The sequence below is a fragment of the Saimiri boliviensis genome, chromosome 8 (genome assembly GCF_048565385.1).
Source record: "Saimiri boliviensis isolate mSaiBol1 chromosome 8, mSaiBol1.pri, whole genome shotgun sequence".
In the NCBI taxonomy this organism is placed as follows: Eukaryota; Metazoa; Chordata; class Mammalia; order Primates; family Cebidae; genus Saimiri; species Saimiri boliviensis.
The window spans coordinates 93,523,367-93,544,054 of NC_133456.1; the positions used below are offsets into that span (position 1 = coordinate 93,523,367).

At 34.3% G+C, this 20,688-nt stretch overlaps 1 protein-coding gene across 7 annotated transcripts in view; it reads right to left on the bottom strand.

Annotated features, from left to right (window-relative positions):
• Window positions 1–20,688, bottom strand: part of CNTN4 (contactin 4) — a 979,069-nt gene that overhangs the window by 785,982 nt on the left and 172,399 nt on the right. The gene's annotated exons all lie outside the window — the stretch shown is intronic.

Below are 20,688 nucleotides of genomic sequence, written 5' to 3' on the forward strand. Positions count from 1 at the left end.
TAATTCAGCAATTCCATTGCAAGAATTTATCCTCAAGAGATAGAAAATTAGTTAAATATGTACATATATCTATAATGGAAAAATATTTGGCCATTAGTATAATGAAGAATAATATTTTCTGATGTGGAAGATGTACATATTATAAAACCAAGTGTGAAATAAAGGCCATAAAACAGTTTGATAAATACATAATCATATATTTATGTGCCTATTTAAGTGTAGAAAAAACAAATCTCAGTAAACAATACCAAAATGACATTAGTGATGATTTCTTTGTGTTAGAATTATAGACGGCTACTTGCCTTGGTTCTGCTTATCTAGATTTTTCTAGTTTCATAATGTGAACATGCACTACAAAATAAGAGGTTGGAAAAGAAAGGATATTTTTTAAGATGAGAAGGGTCTCATTTTAGCTAATTTTAAAAATCATAGCAGTATACTTAAAATATAGGAAGTAAAAAATGTACAGGGAGAGGAAGAAGAAATGAAACTGTGAGGTACCCCAATGCGCCAATGTAATCTTAAGTGTTTCCTTTTCACAATAATTTTAAATGAGTCATTAATGAAATTATGGTATGCCTGAATTATATGCAATTGCAATGTCATTAAATACATTTACCGACAGTTGAACCAGATAAACTATTTTGGTTAACTAGACCATTCATCAAATTAAATCCTATTCAAAAATGTTTTTTAAGAACTCCTTAAATGAGCCTGTAAGTATGTATTTGTTACTCCTCTTCTGGTACTTTATCTTACATTTTCCTACAACAATTAGGAACTCCAATCTCTACTTGTTTGACAATAGTTACCATCATTTTTGAATTCCATGTTGCATCTTTGTTGTAAGAAAATAATTGTTATGCAGACTAAGCACTCCTCATTTTAAAATTTGTATCATTTGTCTTTTTGTTATTAATAAAAAAAGTATTAACCTTGCAAATATATATATAGAATAAAACTATTCTATTACCTACTGTCCTAAGATACACAACTGATGAAGCATTGATGTGCTTCCCTGTAGTATATATTTTGGATCACTTTAATATTAATAATGTCCTATAATACGTATTCATGCTACCACATCAAAAATATTTTAGATGTTATTAAAAAATCAACCCAAATGCCAATTGATGATAGACTGGACAGGGAAAATGTGGCACATATACACCATGGAATACTATGCAGCCATAAAAAAATGATGAGTTCATGACCTTTGTAGGGACATAGATGAACCTGGAAACCATCGTTCTCAGCAAAAGTGACACAAGAACAGAAAATCAACCACTGCATGTTCTCACTCATATGTGGGTGTTGAACAACGAGACAAGGAGGGGAGTATCACACTCTGGGGAAATAGGGGAGGGACAGCAGGGGTGGGTAGTTGGGGAGGGATAACATGGGGAGAAATGTCAGATATAGAGGATTGTGATGGAGAGGAAGGCAGCAAACCACACTGCCATGTATGTACCTATGCAACAATCTTACATGTTCTTCACATGTAGCCCAAAACCTAAAATGCAACTAAAAAAAAATATTCTTCAAGTCCACTCACATCATAAGTTAACTTTTTCTCTTCTGTTGGATATAATTATATTACCTTTAAAAAGGAACATTCTCAATAATGATGCTAGTCCATTTTAATAGCTCTATTGCAAGAATTTTATTTCTATAACTACATAAATTTCTCCAGAATAGAAAATTACAAAAGTGTGATTATATAACCAACTCCTACATGACACTCTATTATAAATTCCTTAAAATTATACTTTATATAATAATTTGATTAAACGCAAGCAAACTTGAGAAGTTTGGTATAAATAAGATTCATTTGAAAAAAGTGACTGGCTTAAAAGTAAACTGCCTTCCAGAACAATTAAAAGGAGTAATGGCATGATTAATACAGGATGGCCAAACAGTATAAAGCCACCTTGAACAGCACAGCAAGCTAAGTTTTGATATGCATACTATAGATTGGCCTAAGACAAAACACATTTGCAAATAATTTAATTGGTTCTGCATCCTTGCAGCACAATTAAAAAATAAAAGTTTATTTCCTGCTCTTAACTTTGCATCAATTTCTGATGTTGTTTCCTTCACTACTTTCAGTCTACAGGCATCATTCTAATTTCTTCCCAACTGTTTCTTCACTTCCTTTAATTCCTCACCTGACCCTATATAGCCATCTATGATCCCTGCTCTTTTTTCCTCTTTGGGTACTCATTCTATTTGCCTCTTTTTCCTTTCCTTTTTCCCTCTGCTAACATGCCCTTACTGTTTCAGCTGTTTGTAGGCCACATTTGCATTGGCAAATAGCAAGAGATGAACTAGATAAGTAAGAAGCAGATTTCAGGCCAGGCAAGGGGCAGAGAGCACACAAGCATCAGATGAGCATATGAAAAATTTATAAAAGGAAATATGATTTTTTTTAAATCTTGTAGATTAAAAAAACAAAAAACAAAAAACAAAACAAAACAAAACAAAACAAAACAAAACAAAACAGGGTTTAACAGCCTCCCTTAAACAGAAATGCAGAAACTGGAGGAAAACCAAATCTTATATACTAAACCAAAAATAAGGATTGTAAGCTGTTCGAATTGTAGCTCGGGAATGGGCGATTGTGCTCAACGCAAAATTAACTAACCCTTTCTGGATAGAAGAAAGAAGTTAAAGGTTGGATAAAAGTTCTTCCTACTTATATTGTTCCCTCGTTATCCACACTATGGAGGATGCCTATGTGTCCTTTCAAAACAAGTTTAAACGGAACCTCTCTTATGAAATCCCACTTTACTTCCAATTCAGCTATGCAGCATTGATTAACCTCTCTTCTATAACCTAGCTCCCATGGCATAGCATGTACTGCTTTGTGAGCCTGTTTCAGTGACATAGTTATGAAAATATTGCTTCATCTTTCCATTCCAGCTTTCAAGGACTACTTGCCTATACTTTGTGGGAGATGGAGTGCATTTGCGGAAATTGGAATACATACTAAATTAACACTGTAAAGGGTTGTAATATGTGTTTCTTATCCAAATGCATCCCTGATATTATTTATGCAATATTTTGTCAATTATGGTCAATTTCCTCTGAAATTGAGACTTACAATGCTCTCCATAATGTCAAATAATGTTGACCAATTTCTTTCGGCTTTGATCTTTGTACTCTCTGTTTATTATAATGTCTTCTCTTAAAATACTTTTACAGAGTTAAATTTCATGTAATGTAAATTTACCATTTAACCATTTTAAAGTGTACAATTCAATAGTTTTTAGTATATTTCACAAAATTGTGTAGCCAACACTAATCCAGAATATTTTTATCACTTTCAAAAGAAACTCCATACCCATTAAGCAGTAACTCTCCATTTCCCTCTGTAACTGACTCCTAGGAACCTCTAATCTATTTTCTGTTTCTATGGATTTGCCTCTTCTGGACATTTCATATACATGAAGGCATACAACCTCGAAAGTCTTTTGTATATGACTTCTTTCACTTAGTACATTTTCAAGGCTCATCCAAGTTGTAACATGTATTAGAACTTCATTCCTTTTTAATGCCTGAATAATACTCCATTTACGGTTGTGCCAGATTGTGTTTAACCCAATAATTAGTTGATGAGTATTTGAGTTATTTCTACTTTTGGGCTTTTACAAATAATGCTGCTATGAACTTGTGCATATGACTTTGTGTAAAGGTATGCCTTTAATTCTTTTGAAGATTTATGTTTTTGAATGCAACTCAAGATACCCTGAAACCTAAGTTTCAACAGACAGTGGGATAGTTTTGCTTTGTTTGCTTAATCACTTGTACACCTTCGGTCAGTCATTATTATCCAAACTATTCATCAAAACAGAAAACACATGGCAGAAAAAGGGCATATATTAAATAAACAACATAGGCTGTGGAATAAAACTAAGGAGAGTATGTTAAAACAAAGATTGGATAACAATGATCACAATGTTATACACTTCCTCTTGCTGTTAGAGAAAGAAAAAAAATGCATACTCTAAACTGTAATGGTCATTTTATATATTCTTATTTTAAGTAAGATGCCTTAGAGTAAAATGGAACTACAATCAATTAGCAATAAACAAATCATTAAATATTTGTCACCACTGTTACATTTTTGGTAATTTTATAAATGTTTGCTACATTTGACTGGCCTCATAAAATTCAGGGCAATTACCTGAAAATTGTGTAAAACACCCATTCAAGAGAAAATTATAAAATAAAATTTTATATCGATCACCTTCTAGAAAACAAAGTATAAATATTATCAGCTTCAACATAGTAATAAACTTGAATGTGTAGAAAAATATAAAAATTTCAAAGGGCAATTTTAGAAATGGAGCAGGATTATATGTAAAAATAAAAGAAAAAAGTGGCTATTGGAGAAAATGTGAAATATTTGACATTGCTGGATTATTACAAATTCAAAGCAACTAAAAATTTTTGTTTTTGAGTGAGTAGAGTGGTTCACCAAAAATGAGAGTCAAGAATACCAAACTGCTAGTATATTACTCAAAATTAACTGCTGTTTATCTCCATACAGCAAGATGATGCTAGACAAGCAGAGAAGTAGTACAATTTGATAAAGTAATTCCCATAGTTAACACTATGATAAACAAAAAGGTAAGAAAATCCAAAACATCTAACAATATCAAAAGCTGTTAACCAAATATTTTTTCCAAACAGATATGTAAAATATATCGTAAAGAACTGTGAAAAATAAAAGGTTGTCAAGAATTGGGAAAAGTAAAAACATACGAGTTAGTATATAATGACATTGCCAGGCATGATGGGGAGTTTTGGAAGGCCTCTGAAATTGCTTTATTCCTTTAGGAATAACTTGACAGTGGCCAGGAGCACTGTAAGACCACAATGTACAGTAGACAGAAGTGAAGAGATTACAAAACACTTCTAGGGCATTACAGTGCTTAGCTTCTGAAGATGCTTTGGGCTTAAAGTAAATAGGCCATGGGGACTAACAAGCCTAGTAGTTCTGGTTAGGAGTTACTGGACAGTTCCTGTACTATGTATTTTATTTATGCTCACAACTACACCATCTGCAAAGGATTGCCATCATCCCTACTTCACTGACAACCAGATTGAGGCTCAAAGAAGACAATGTCTGACTTCAGAACCTGAGTTCAATAATGCAGTCCATGTGAAGAGAATAGAAGGTATCAAAATAGAAGAGGTTTATCTGGTAATCACGAAAAGCTAGTAATTATTAGTTTTTAGAAATGAGCCAGTGAAATCTCTTGTGACCAGGAATGACTTCTGTTACTTTGCTTGTTAGGTCACAGCTAACGTTAATATGCATTCTTTCTGTTTCATCCCATTAGCATGTCATGAACTGCCCAGAGTGAAAAATGGCATCCAAATCTCAGCTTTTCAGTAACAGAGCTAGGAGATGCCTCCTCTGAACGGCTGCTTCTGCCATCCCAAGGCTCTGTTGGAGGTTGATGCCAGTGTGACATACATTTTCCAGATGATCTGAAAAAAAACCATGTGTGTCATTCTCATAATATTTCCAACTTCTGTCAGAAACTTAATTTAACTGGTGTTGAGGATTTTGGAATGATTTTTTTCAAGAGCTGGAACTCTAGGTACAAAACCCTTCATACAGACGTTCTCAAAGCTGACAAAGGAAGCAGGCAATACAAGCTGGGTTTTCCATGAAAGAATGTGAAGTTCGGTTTTATTATTGTGGTATTTTGCTGTGTTCTCTACGGTTATGACCACATATTTTATAGGAGATCAATAGCTAAAGAAACTTCAATGTATTGGTTAAGAGCATGATTTCTGAAATTAGACTGCCTACATTTAAATTTCAACTGCCACTAACTGTGGGTCCAGAGGTAAGAAATATTACTCTTCAATTGTATTCTCAGAGCTAAATTAAGGTTTTCTTACTTGAGTACAAAAGGAAGAAACAAACAATGTAAGAAACAAAAAAAAGGGGTGGTGATTCATGATTTTACTCTTGTTTTTATAATAATCACTTTTCAAATAACCGTAATAAACAATTCTCAAGATATACTTTCAATCAATCAAGAGCACTAGATTATACCTATGCTTATAAATGCCTACTGATTCTACGTACAATGGCTCATGTTGTAATCCTAGCACTTTGGGAGGCTGAAGAAGGTAAATCACTTAAGCCTAGGAGTTTGAGACCAGATTGTGCAATATGGGAAAACCCTATCTCTATTTTAAAAAAATAAAAAATAAATGCCTGTTCAAGAGTCAGGCATATGCATATATCTGATGTCCAAGAAAACCCAATCAAAAAAGAATACTCGTAGGTCATAATAAACATACTATATAGACATATATTCCTTTATATAACTATGCCTAGTTCTATATATATCTATATCTATATCTAGAGCTAGATATATATCTAGAGTTAGACATACCAAATATATACTGAGTTACATATATAGATTTATAGATATATAAATGAATATATAGCTATATCTAGAGCTAGATATAGATATCCCCTAATTCTATCTAAAATAACTTTAGACAGAATTGTGAGAAGTTTAGACAGAATTGTGAGAAGAGCTAGATATATATCTAGATACATAGATTTATAGATATATAAAGGAATATATATTTAGATATATCTAGAGCTAGATACAGATATCACCTAATTCTGTCTAAAATAACTTTAGACAGAATATATATAGATATATGCAGATCTAATTATATATAGCATATATTATATATATGCTATATATATGATATACATATATATCATATATATATATATATATATATATATATATATATATATACACCACAATTCTGTCTAAAGATATTTTAACAAAAGTCCTGCTTATTTCTTGCAATGCATAATTTGGGTTACAAAAACAGGCAATCCTGTCAAAAATGTCCTTTTCATCTGGTTTGACAAAATAAGTATCTAATTCAAGACCAATCATTGCATCTGATTCTGTTTCTCAGTCATTCTTAATATAGTTCAGTTCAGTCCTTTTTCCAGACAGTAACTTGTTGAAGAAACCAGGCCTGCTGTTCCACAGAATGTCTTACATGTGCTATTTGTCTGATTGCATCCATGCGATAATGTCTTGCTTGCTCTTCTATCTCCTGTATCTCCTAATGATCTGATGTTGGTAAAATTTTTTTGACTAGAATGCATTGTGAAAGTGGCTCATTATATCGTGTATCATATCACAGGGCATATAACAACTGACTACTGGAATAAAATGAAAATAGTAGGATTCCTCCAATGTGTGTTTTTTCCTTTGATTAGAAATTTATGTGTATGATTCCACTTTGACATTACACAAATACCCAGCCCCTCCTTATTCAATGTATTAATCCTTAATCCTTGCCTGAATCAATACTTTTAGTCATTTGGATGTTCTTATTAGTTTTGTTTGTTTCAGTTTGTTTCTACTTAGATAACGTGAGCAATCCACTTAGGCCAGGTATTTTGTTCATGTGGAAGGTAATCTCTCTAGGTTCGTACCTTGAATTGTCATGTCGACCTTAATTTTAACTTGATGGGAATGGTCTTGTAGCTCAACCTTCAAAGCTAACAGGGAGTCATTCCCTTCTAATAGTGGTGGTATAATAATAACTAAAGATAAATATTGAATTTATTTAGGAAAAATAACAGTAGTGGCAATCATCTCTCTAGGGCTTACCACAGGCACTAAACATTGGACTTAGTTCTTACTTTCTCAATCCTCACGATGTTATATCTAACGGCCATTTGACAAATAAGGACACTAATGCACAAAGAATTTGAAAACTCTTTCAGGATTACGCACAGGGGTCTTGGAATTCAAAACCACCTTGTCCATTTAACATGTTTTCTCTTAACTACCATGCTGTAATAATATTTCAAAGTCCTTCTTTGAACAGCATAAAAACTTACACAAGTATACTTGTACATACTGTATACTTCTCCATCAACAACCAAGCATGCATCCATCTCCATGCCACTTATCTAAAACCATGTTACATTATGAGATTAGTAGCTTCCGTGTTGTAGCACAAGGGGACCTGACCTTGGTGGAAGGAGGCCAGTAAAATCTTAGGAAGTAGCACCAAGTTCACAAAGGGTAAATAAAGGTCAGTCTACTTTCCTACCTTTTCAGTACCCAGCTAATGTGTTGGGATGTGTAGACTAGGAATGAATGTCCAAAGCCAATTCCAAAGACTAAAGCCATTCATGAAAACTACTCTGTTGATTTTTTTAGTATTTTGTACTATGAAGAAAATGAGGTTATTCTGATTTTTATTTCTTTATCAATTATACACTTTTGCTTGTCTGTTTGGAGAAAAGTTTTTGCCTATGTAATACACTCCTCTCTTTTTTATTTCACAGTTCTGCTGCCAATTCATTACTTTCTATTGTATTTTCTTAGACATTTAATGAAAAGTGGGGAAGTACCCCATTAGAAAATCATATCTCTTGCCATGTTCACCTAGACAGTCCTGCACACACTTTATAAGTTGCCACCTTCTGAAGGGATTGGTCCTCAAATCTGGTCTCTACTTTTGATTTACAATTTTATGTGAAAAATATTTAAAGCATTATCCTGTGTGCTTCTAGTATTGTGCTGATTCCACTGAATTAGTCAACCATGCAAGGAAGAAGAAATTGACAGATAAATTCAATAAATAGCATTGTGCTGATCTTGCTGAGTCTCCAAACAAGGAAGTAAGCACAAATGAGCCATGTAGGTGCGTCTCACCTACAATGGAAGGAAATCAATATTTTCCAAGTGACAAGAGGACAAACCAGGAGGAGGAGAAAGGCAAAAAGTATATTAATGTTAACTTGAATGAGAATTCTGCCAACAATGGAGGCAGGAGGGAAAGCTGAATAATTATGCATCTATATATTCCACATAGGGATATGCAATGTAAAGTACCTGAAAGAGGGACAGAGATACCCAGCTGTGAATGCTGGCAAGAGGAGGAGGCCAGAAAAAATAATAAAACAATGATAAGAAAAGAAAATGTTTTACAGAACCTGCTGAAAACTACATCCTTTTCTGTATTTTTCAATAAGATGTTGAGTGGGAACTTTTGTTCCACTCCATAGAATATTTTTTTAACTAAGCAACAGTTTGCGAGTGCTCTAACTTCAAAAGTCACTTTTTTTAGTATTTAAAAACCAACTCAACAGGCACTTTTCTCATTATTAACATGGCTGATGGTCTTCCAAGAATAAGTTTGCAACACCTTTCTCCAACAAGAAAAGAAAAACAATTAAATGATGTATTCAAATGATGTATATCATACTCTCAAATGACTCAGGATGCTAAGATTTTATGAACTCTTATAGCCTTTAAAATTCCCCTGGTGAAAATGTGTGGATTCAGAAACACATCTCTCTCTTTCATTCTCTCTTGCTTTTTTGGTGTATTTTTATCAAACACAACAGATTTTCTCAATCTTGTTGCCTATTTATTTGTATAATAATGTTTGTAAGATATAGGTTGATGTCTTGAGAGATCCTGTGGCATATGGATTTTTTTAAAGCAACTCAATTAATCTATACTATATCACTATGCTTGTAGACAAAGGGATATAATATAGTAATATAGTATAGATTAGTGATGTAGTGATATAGTGTAATGATGTAAGTATAGTGATACAGTATAGATTACAAGTATAGTGATGAATATACAAGTATAGTGATATAGAAGAGATTATATAGTGATATATAGTATAAAGTATAGTGATACAGTATACAAGTATAGTGTATAGTATAGATTAGTATACCAAAGGGATTTTAAAAGAGCAAATGACTTTACAAAGTAACCAATGCGCTCATTCACAACAAAAGCTATTTATTGAGAACTTCTACTTGATGAACTATGCTATAGAGGTCATAAAAAACAGAAGAGTCCTATTTTCTAAATGCTTATCACTTAAATGACTCATCATGGCAAATTTTTAAAAAGATCATATATCAAGCAAAAAAGGTGGCTAACCCCTGTAACCCCAGTACTTTGGGAGGCAGAGGCAGGCAGATTACTTGAGGTCAGGAGTTCAAGACCAGCCTGGGCAACGTGATGATACCCATCTCTGCTAAAAATACAAAAAAATTAACTGTGCATGGTGGCTCGCACCTGTAATCCCATCGACTCGGAAAGCTGAGGCAGGAGAATTGCTTGAACCCAAGGAGGTAGACGTTGCAGTGAGCCAAGCTGGTTGCCACTACACTACAGCCTGGGCAACAGTGTCTTAAAAAATAACATTAATTAAGCACAAAGATATTCAAAATTATATGGCAGATTATGTTAAAAAGAAATGACATGAATTCAACATATTTACATATGTATCTCTTTTCAATATATAAAAGTTTATATACACAAAAAGCATTATTTTTGAAATTGTTAATTTCAGTTGTTATAATTACCAATGATTTTATACTCATCCGATACTTCAAATCTTTCAAATCAAGATTTAATTATTTAATGAGAAAAATAAACACATGAAATAATAGTAATTGTGAAATTCACTGCATATCCTTAAATGTATGTAATAGATAATGTGAAATTAACAATTAATAATATATAACTGTGAAATTAATTGCTAAAAGAGTTCAGAAGAAGTAGTGATTCCTAAGAGAACAGTCAGAGAATGGAAAGTTTAGAATACTAGTACGGAAAACTTTCCGTGACTAAGTTTTAGTAAATAACATAACTAAAACATAAAAGATAGTTACGATTACGTCTAATGGACATGATCCTATTAACACAAAATTTGCCTGTTCTCCATGTAGTATTGGGCTTTGGTCAGATAATTCATACAACATGATCTTCAGTTACTGGTTTATCCAAAAGTACACATGAAAAGAGTGTTCACTGTGACAACTGCCCAGCTCAGCTGACATGAAAGTATTCAGCTGATATATTCATAATTAACCATTTATAGCACTAAACATTAGAGTGACTCTGATACAAACAGGCAACATAGATGATGTACACTCAAAACTTTTAGGCATCTCATTCTCACCTTACTCTCACTTGTGAGTAAATTATAATATTTCTATGGAGTAAATAAGAAATATACACACTTGAAGTTGTTTATTGAATCAGATGTTTGGATTTGCAGGAATTTATTTACACTCACCAAACCCTTCCACTTCTCATCCTGTGTCCTTTGACACATTATCAAGATGAATCATCAGTACTCAGATAGGATATAATTCCCATTCTTGAATTTCTAGCATTATGTTCTAGAAATTAACCAGCCTTGTCACAGGGGCATGGGTTGTGGATACTGCATATACTTAACATTTTTACTAGTAAGTTTGACAGTAAACCTTAGTATTTATGTACAGAATTCCTACTTCTCAAATCACATAGCTTTCCTCTCCCCCCCTCGAATTTCTCTTCCCTCCCACCCCAGGGATCTTTTCAACCTTCTCAAAGGCCCATATACTGAAATTTTAACTTGCTGAAAATGCCATTGGAGTCAGCTTTAATAAAGAAGAAATATCGTGATTCATTGGTTGTTAGCATTTATCTATGAGGGAGAAAAGGAAGTAGCCAGACTGAGAAAAAAAAATGAAAATAAGTAACAATATTTCTTAAGGTTTTGTGAAAAGAAAACATACATGGATCCTGAAACAATTACAGATTTGAAGAACAAATAACGTCTAGAATGACTCCTGGGTTTTGTTGTTTTTTGGTTTGTTTGTTTGTTTTGCGATGGATTCTCTGTTATTTGGGTTGGAATGCAGTGGCGCAATCTCAGCTCACTGCAACTTCTGTCTCCTGGGTTCAAGTGATTCTTCTGCGTCAGTCTCCCAAGTAGCTGAGATTACAGGTACCTGCCACCATGCCTGGCTAATTTTGGTATTTTTAGTAAAGACAGGGTTTCACCATGTTGGCCAGGCTAGTCTCAAATTCCTGAGCCCAAGTGATCCGTCTGCCTCAGCCTCCAAAAGTGCTAGGATTACAGGTATGAGCCATCATGCCCAGCCTGATTCCTTGATTCTTAGATGAAGATATGGGTATGATATGAACCTTTGAAGATTGAAGAAAGAAAGGAAAAGTGTATCTACCTCCCTAAGATCCAAAATGGGTTATTTTCTCTCAAACGAGACTCTAGAAGATGTTTATTTCTATGTTTATATAAAATAAAATAATGCTAAACTCTATTAAGTGAAGGCAAAGAAAAAGAAACTTTTTTTTTAGTTTTCTTTTTTTTAAAAAATTATACTTTAAGTTCTGGGGTACATGTGAAGAACCTGCAGGTTTGTTACATAGGTATACATGTGCCATGGTGGTTTGCTGCATCCACTGCCCTGTCATCTACATTAGGTATTTATCCCAATGTTATCCCTCCCCATTTCCCCCACCCCCTGCTATCCCTCCCCTAGCCCCCAAACCCCCGACAGGCCCCAGTGTGTGTTGTTCCCCTCCCTGTGTCCATGTGTTCTCATTGTTCAACTCCCATGTATGAGTGAGAACACGCGGTGTTTGGTTTTCAGTTCTTGTGTCAGTTTGCTGAGAAGGATGATTTCCCGCTTCATTCATCTCCTGCAAAGGACATGAACTAATCCTTTTTTATGGCTGCATAGTATTCGATTGCGTATATGTGCCACATTTTCTTTATCCAGTCTATCACTGATGGGCATTTGGGTTGGTTCCACATCTTCCCTAAACAGTGCCACAATAAACATACGTGTACATGTGTCTTTATAATAGAATAACTTATAATCCTATGGGTATATACCCAGTAATGGGATTGCTGGGTCAAATGGTATCTCTATTTCTAGAACCTGAGGAATTGTCACACTGTCTTCCACAGTGGTTGAACAATGATGAAGGTCAACATATAGTTCAATATATTATTGAGTTAAAAGGTAGATATTATAAACTCCATTTAGGAAAATTAGAGAAATGGTACATATAGAAATTCATAATGACTAGCTGTAGTAAATTTTTGTTAAAATCTTAGGCCATTTCAGGAAAGTAGAAATGTGGATGATTCTAACAATTTTTACATATTTTTCTATTTTGCTTGTAATAGCTACAATGAGCTTTATTACTGTTAAAAAAAAACTTTTAATTTTCATTTTGGAAAATGTTAAAGCCAAATCAAGAAAGTGCCCATTAGAATTTATCACAGGATTATAATATTTTAATAATATTTTTATGATTATAAAATTATTTAATGATTACAAATTTAGAATCATACTGAAATAATGTTTTACAACCTGTTAACCTGTTTTTTCTACTTAACGTCTTGTGAACATGTTTCCATATTTCCAAATATTCTTCACAACACATGATTTTAGCAACATTTTAGTATTCATTGTATAATGTCTTGGTCCCTTTACATTTAAAGATATGGAAAGTAATGACATAACATGATTCTGGATTTAAAAAAAGTTGTATATTGGCGAATAAACCTCAGATGTCAATATAAGGTTAGGGTTCTCAAGTCAGAGATAGTTGCCTGATAACTCTTGGACTCCAGTAAGCTACATTACTTAGTTGGGGACCCCATCAGCTGTTTCAGCTGTAGAATATCAGTGACCACACCCAGAAGCAGTGATGTAACCAACATAATCTAGGAAGAAAAGTCTCCATTGGCTGTTTACTTGGATATATATAACCAATGCTTTCCTTATTAAAATAACAATGACAAGTAATTACATAGGACATTAAAAATGTGAATTCATTTCATTTTTTATAATAAACCTATGATGTATTTGCTATTATTATCCCTATTTAACAAATGAAGAAATGGAGGCAAAGAGAGGTTATATATCTAGAGAAAGATAATACAGCAGGTTGCTACGGAGACAGAAAGTGAATCCATGCTCTTGTCTTCAAAATAATGAGGACCTTCACAAAATTTGAGTTTCATTCAAGAACATATTCTTACTTATCCGAAGATCCAAGATTGAAGCCGAGCTGTAAACATGTATTCTTTCCATTATACCCCACTCTCTCCTAGTAACAATAACAAAATGATCTACCTAAAGATCACTTTGTTATTTAATTCAAGGGCCAGAGAAAGGACAACCCATTTGTTCATGTTTTTGGAGACAGTTAATTCTAAAGAGTTGTATCATATACAGTCACCAAACAGTTTACAGAAACAGCATGACATTTCTTTTTCTACCATCTATATTCTGCCTGCTACCGTCAACAAAAGTAGAGAGAGAGGTCCCTAAGTTTGTAAGAAGTGGTCTAATTAATATTCAGATTTATAGAAAGAAAAACAGAGATGTTCAACCTCAGAGATAGTTCTTTATGAGGGAACAGGTACTGACTGACTACAGCCTACACGCCTGTGAACTAACACTTCACATAGATAATGATCATTGATTTGCATAGTGAACAACTGCACTTCAGGAGGCTGCTGAACTTTGAGAACTGAGGGGAATAGAAGAAACTAAGCCATGGCCTGCCCCTCCTAGGACCCTCCAAAGGAATGTAATTTATTCTAGAGCCTCCTGAGCTCCATTTTCTGTCACACTAGTCTTCAGTCTTCCTCAAGCAAATCTCATGGTCCCAGCTAGAAAATGACCACAGTGAACAATATTTCCCCATATCCTTGTCATGGTGAATGTAAGCAGGTAGACACCGAGCATAGTAACAGACATTTCAGGTTCTGCAAAGTAGCTCTGAAAGTGAAGAAAAGTAGGGCCCCACAGACCATAACAATTACTACTGTCCATTCCCACACTTAAAGCCAAGTGATATATTTATATAAGGTGATCATATATATAGTATAAATAGTATATATATATATATATATATATATATATATATATGTATGTATATGTATATACATATATATACACATCTATCTATCTATACACACACACCTTAACTCTCTGCGCCCCTGTCTAGGAACAAACTTACTCCCCTCTTTCTCAACAAACACACTTTAAACTGGCTATCAGGCACTAGGCTTAGTACTTGGGTGACAGAATAATTTGTCACTAGTTTTCCTATATATGCATCATTGAATCTAAAATAAATAAATAAATAAATAAACTAGCTATAAACGGTCATTAGGGGAGAAAACAAACTAGTGGTCCTGAATGCAAGGCTCTACTACAAACTATCTTTCCATCTACAAAAGTCAATTAACTCCTGAGTCTTATTTCACCATTTAAAAAAAATCTGGGTGTAGACTCTACAATCCATCAGGTTTCTTTTGTCCAAAATGGTAGTTTTAATATAATCTATTATATCATAGACATAATTACACTTACTCAGTTTCAGATCCCTGACAAAGAAAGGTGTAATTCTTTGCAGGACCTCATTTTATCATGATCTCCCATACCATTCCAAAGTGATTTCTTAAGGCAACTCGAAAAGGTGACATCAAAATCCTGAAGTATTTACAGCCACCTAAATGATTCCTCTGATGTTCTTCTGAGAGATTAAAATAGTGCCATTTCCTGTCTGTCATTCTTAGTGTGGTAAACTAATCAGTACCCAGCACCTAGCATGTCTTAGGCTCTTGGATGGTGAACAAAGCAGCCATTTAAAGATGCTGAAATGCATACTGTGGAATTACCAAACTGTGGAAATTCATCGAGGGGAACATATCTTATTTCAAGAATATAAATGAATTAATCAGCAAGCTTGCCACCCACTTACCAGAAACATCCCTGATTAAATTTAATGTAGTGAATTTGTGCAATCACCACCAAACTAATCATTGATTAAACAAAGGTCTCTGAGTACTAATTCTTTTAATGGACAGTTTATTTCTGCTCTCCTCTGAAGGGTACACCTTTGAAAACTTTGCTAGTTTCAGGGACACATCCACATTTGAAATTCAGTCTGGGTTTATTTCTCAAGGAGGTCCAGATCTTTTACAGGCAGTACAACGAATGCACCAGACATTTGGACAGATGCCTATGAAACCTATTTAGCACAAGATAAGTAGCCACCTAATTTCTTCTCCCCACATATAAAAATAAAGGAGGAGAAACTACCCCAGGCTACTTATTCCAGAGACAGGATTTCAAGAGCAAAATGCACAAAACATTTCATTCTCAAATATCTTATATATTCTAACTTCAGACGTAATGCTGTTTGCATGCAGGTGGCTGATAAAGGAGGTAAGGGAGTTGCATACTGTGTTATGAAACACTATGATTCTCCAAGTGTGGTTCTTTATTTTCTTCCCTTGATTGATAAATAGATGATAGATAGATAGGTTGGCAGTTAGACAGACAGACAGACAGACAGACATAGATATATATCACATTAACTAGGACTTAGTCCACCTAAACAATTCACTTGTAGAGACTGAGACTATAGTTTAACAATGGGATAGGCTGCATTTACTGAGCTAATATTATTTAAAAGATACTATTAATATGATAAAAGAATCAAATTCCTGCTCCCAAGGAGCTTAAAATTTAGTGGCAGTAACTGGGGTATAACATCTCTGTACCGAAAATGTTGCCCCTGGTAATTTTTCAGGCTCTCATTCTAATCCCTGAGAAGTCACACTCATGTAAATACTAGATACTGAAAAGCATATATTAGACTTAAAACTGAGCATGAAGTCTATAATCCTGATTATGATAACATATAGGTTTGCTTTCTCACCTTAAAGCATGAGAATGGAAAGAAAGGGAACGCTCTCCGCTCTCCCTCACCACAAGAGGCCTGGCTAATGTTGTCTTAGTCTTATAGAATAGTCCTACCTGTATCATCAAACAACTGTTTAAATGCACATTTAATTGTGCTATAATGCCTAACAAAGTATATTGAGCAGATAGTAAATGCTTAACATATGTTAGTAAAGCATGTCCAGGCCAAAACCATTGTCTGCTCATTCTCACAGCCCATATCCATTCCATGATCAATTCCTTTGGACTATGACTTCTATCTACTGCTGCCACATATCCAGAAGAGGATCACTTCGCAATATCTCTATCGCTGTAACTCTAGTGTAAGAGTCAACAGGTTCCACAGGGAATTATTACAATATGGAAATATTTAAGGACTGTTATATATAAGATGAAAAACCTGTTATACATATGATGAAAAGATGAAAAGTTCCCTGTGACTCCAGGTGGTAGAATCTAAACCAATAAAGTGTAATTTTTTCAATGTACGTAAGAAAATCCAATATTCTCTGACAACAGGTTACTTTAAAAATCAAGGATATTTTTAAGTAGCTGTAGAGGAATGTTTTAGAGGGGAATTAACGTGGTCAACCAAAAATGGAAAAGAAGAGGAAATAGATCAGAAGATGTAGTTTCATCCAATCCTGCAATTCTATGCTTTCAAATTGCCACTTTCTTATGAAGTTCATGAGTCACAAATGAGATATGATTGTCATGTATAACAGACATAGCATGTTCATAATACTGTAGGAATGCGAAACAATATCATATTAGAAATTGGGATGCAGTTCAAATATTCCTTTCATTCCAAAGGAATCTCTCCTGCTTTGATTTGTATACATCATTTCAGGATTTCAAAGAACAGCTGTGAAACTGCTGATTTGTCTGAATGAGTTTCTTTGTTAAGATAGAAAATGGCTCTTTGAAATACTGTTCTTCCTATGAGAAGAGGAGATATTTATGCTTCTTTTCCAGAAGACACAGGTCAATTCAAAGGGAACCTACTTATTCCTTGAGTAAAAAGCAGTATCACCTCCGGAAATGGTTCTTTCAGCGGCTGACACCAAATTTGTACACACCACAGTTGTAAGCTGGCACAGAAGCCAGGAAGGGAGTGAATGCTATCTTTCCAACACAGGCAAAGTTCACTCATTAGAAGTTCTTTACATATTTGAAAGGAAAATTCCCCTGGCACCATCTTTCTTTCTTTACAACACAGATCTATGCCAAAAAAAAAAAAAAATGCATTTAATTCTTAATTTGATTCCCTGTAAAATTCCATTATAATAAACTGAATCATAGTAATGTTTTCTCATATTTGAAGAGCAATAAAATAACTTTTGCAATTCTGTCATTGGTTTTAGTATTAGAGAAGACACACAGTTGATGTCTAAAAATTCCAAGCCAAGCAAACGAACTTCTTGACTGTGGTGGCAGCTGCTATTCTGCTGTTGACTGCCACCTTCCCAGACTCTTCAGAGATTCTTCTGAGAAGACTCCAATATTGTGGTATTTCTAAAATGCTCAAAATAGTAATGCTCTTCCTTACCAATGAACTGGTTTGCATAGAAGCCTTTACAAATTCTTCAATGACAGTGCTCAATAAATGAAACATTTAGTTAATGTGATCCCAGTCCATTAAGGCTCCTTGTCTCAAATGTAAAGGCACCTCAATCACAGCGAACAGTTCTTACTTAAAAATCCTCCAAGAGATCCAAGTCTCCATCCTATTGGGGTAGATTTGATTTTTAGGAACAATTAAAAAATTATCAGAGCAAGACAACTGCTCTGAAATATGAAGAAAAGCAAGCTTAAAGAGAAAATTCAGTAGTGAAGAGAATTATTTCCACAGGTGTTTTGAAACTTAAGTCTGAGACACATTTTTAAGGAGAAATCCAAAACATGCCTTGATAAATGGTTATATTAAAGAAGCCACTATAAGAAAAACAGCACTTGCGCATAAAATAAAATCCAACAGCCCTCATGATGAAAGCTGTCAGTGAATTGGGTATAGAAGGAACATGCCTCAACACGGTACAGGCCATATATGACAAACTCACAGCTAACATCATACTGAATAGGGTAAAATTGAAAGCCTTTCCAGTAAGATCTAGAATAAGACAAAGATGCTCACATCTACCACTTCTATTCAACATAGTACTGGCAGTCCTAGTCAGAGGTATTAGGCAAGAGAAAGAAAAAAAAAAAAAAAAAAGGCACCCAAACTGAAAAGTAAGTCAAATTATTCTTGTTTTTAGATAACATGATTTTTCATTTTAAGAAATCTAAAGACTCCACAAAAAACCCTTAAATCTGATACACAAATTCAATAAAATTGTAGAATACAAAATCAACATACAAAAATCAGTAGCATTTCAGTACACTAGCAGGGATTAATCTGAAAAAGAAATCAAGAAAGCAATCCTATTTACAACAGCTATAAAAAAATTCTACGGATATATTTAACCAAAAACGTGGAAGATCTCCACAAAGAAAATATAAAACATTGATGAGGGAAATGAAAAAAGACTTTAAAAATTAAGAAATATCCCAAGATCATGAATTATAAGAATTAATATTGTTAAAATATTTATACTACTCAGAGCAATCTACAGATTGACTGTAAACCTTATCAAAATACCAATGACATGCTTTACAAAAATGAAAAATACAATCCTAAAATTTGCATAAAACCACAAAAGATCCTAAATAATTAAAGCAATTCTGAGCAAAAAGAATAAATCTGGAGGCAGAGGCGTCATACTATGTGACTTCAAATTATATTACAAAGTCATATTAATACAAACAACATGGTACTGGCATAAAAGAAGACACAGGAACCAATGGAACAGAACAGAGAACTGAGAAATCCATGTACTTACAGCCATCTCATTTTTAGCAAAAGTTCCAAAAGCATGCAGTCTCATTTAAAAATGGTGCTGACTCAATGTGCAATTGCAGAAACATGGAACCAGCCCAAATGCCTATCAATCAATGAGTAGATTAAAGAATGCATTATATACACCATGGAATAACTATTCAGCCATAAAAGGGAACAAAATAATGGCATTCACAGTAACCTGGATAGAATTGGAGACTATTATTCTACATGAAGTAATTCAGGAATGGAAAACCAAACACGGTATGTTCTCACTTTTAAGTGATAGCTAAGCTATGAGGACACAAAGGCCTAAGAGTGATACAGTGGACTTTGGGTACTCAGGGGAAAGGGTGGGAGTGGGGTGAGGAATAAAAGATTACAGCTTGGATACAGTGTACACTATTTGGGTGATGGGTGCACCAAAATCTCAGAAATCACCACTAAAGAACTTACGCATGTAACCAAATACCAGCTGTTTCCCCAAAACCTACTGAAATAAAATATAAATTAAAAAAAAAATGTGTTGGGAAAACTGAACATACATCCATATGCAGGACAATGAAACTAGATTCTCATATTAAAAATTAACTCAAAATGGATTAAAGACTTAAATGTGAGCTGGGAGCGGTGGCTCAAGCCTGTAATCCCAGCACTTTGGGAAGCTGAGGAGGGTGGATTACGACATCAAGAGATCGAGACCATCCTGGTCAACATGGTGAAACCCTGTCTCTACTAAAAATACAAAAAATTAGCTGGGCATGGCGGCGTGTGCCTATAATCCCAGCTACTCAGGAGGCTGAGGCAGGAGAATTGCCCAAACCCAGGAGGCAGAGGTTGCAGTGAACTAAGATCACGCCATTGCACTCCAGCCTGGGTAACAAGAGCGAAACTCCGTCTCAGGAAGAAAAAAAAAAAAGACTTAAATGTAAGACCTAAAACTACGAAACTACCAGAAGAAAACATTCAGGAAATGATACAGAACACGGTTTCGAAAAGATTTTTGGGGTAAGGCCTCAAAAGCACAGGTAACAAAAACAAAAATAAACAAATTGGATGGCATGAAGCTGCAATAAGCTTTTTAAGCTTCTGCACTGCGAACAATTAACAAAGGGAAGAAACAATCTACAAAATGGGAGAAGGTATTTGCAAACTCTCCATATAAAAACAGATAAATTACCGGAATACATGAGAA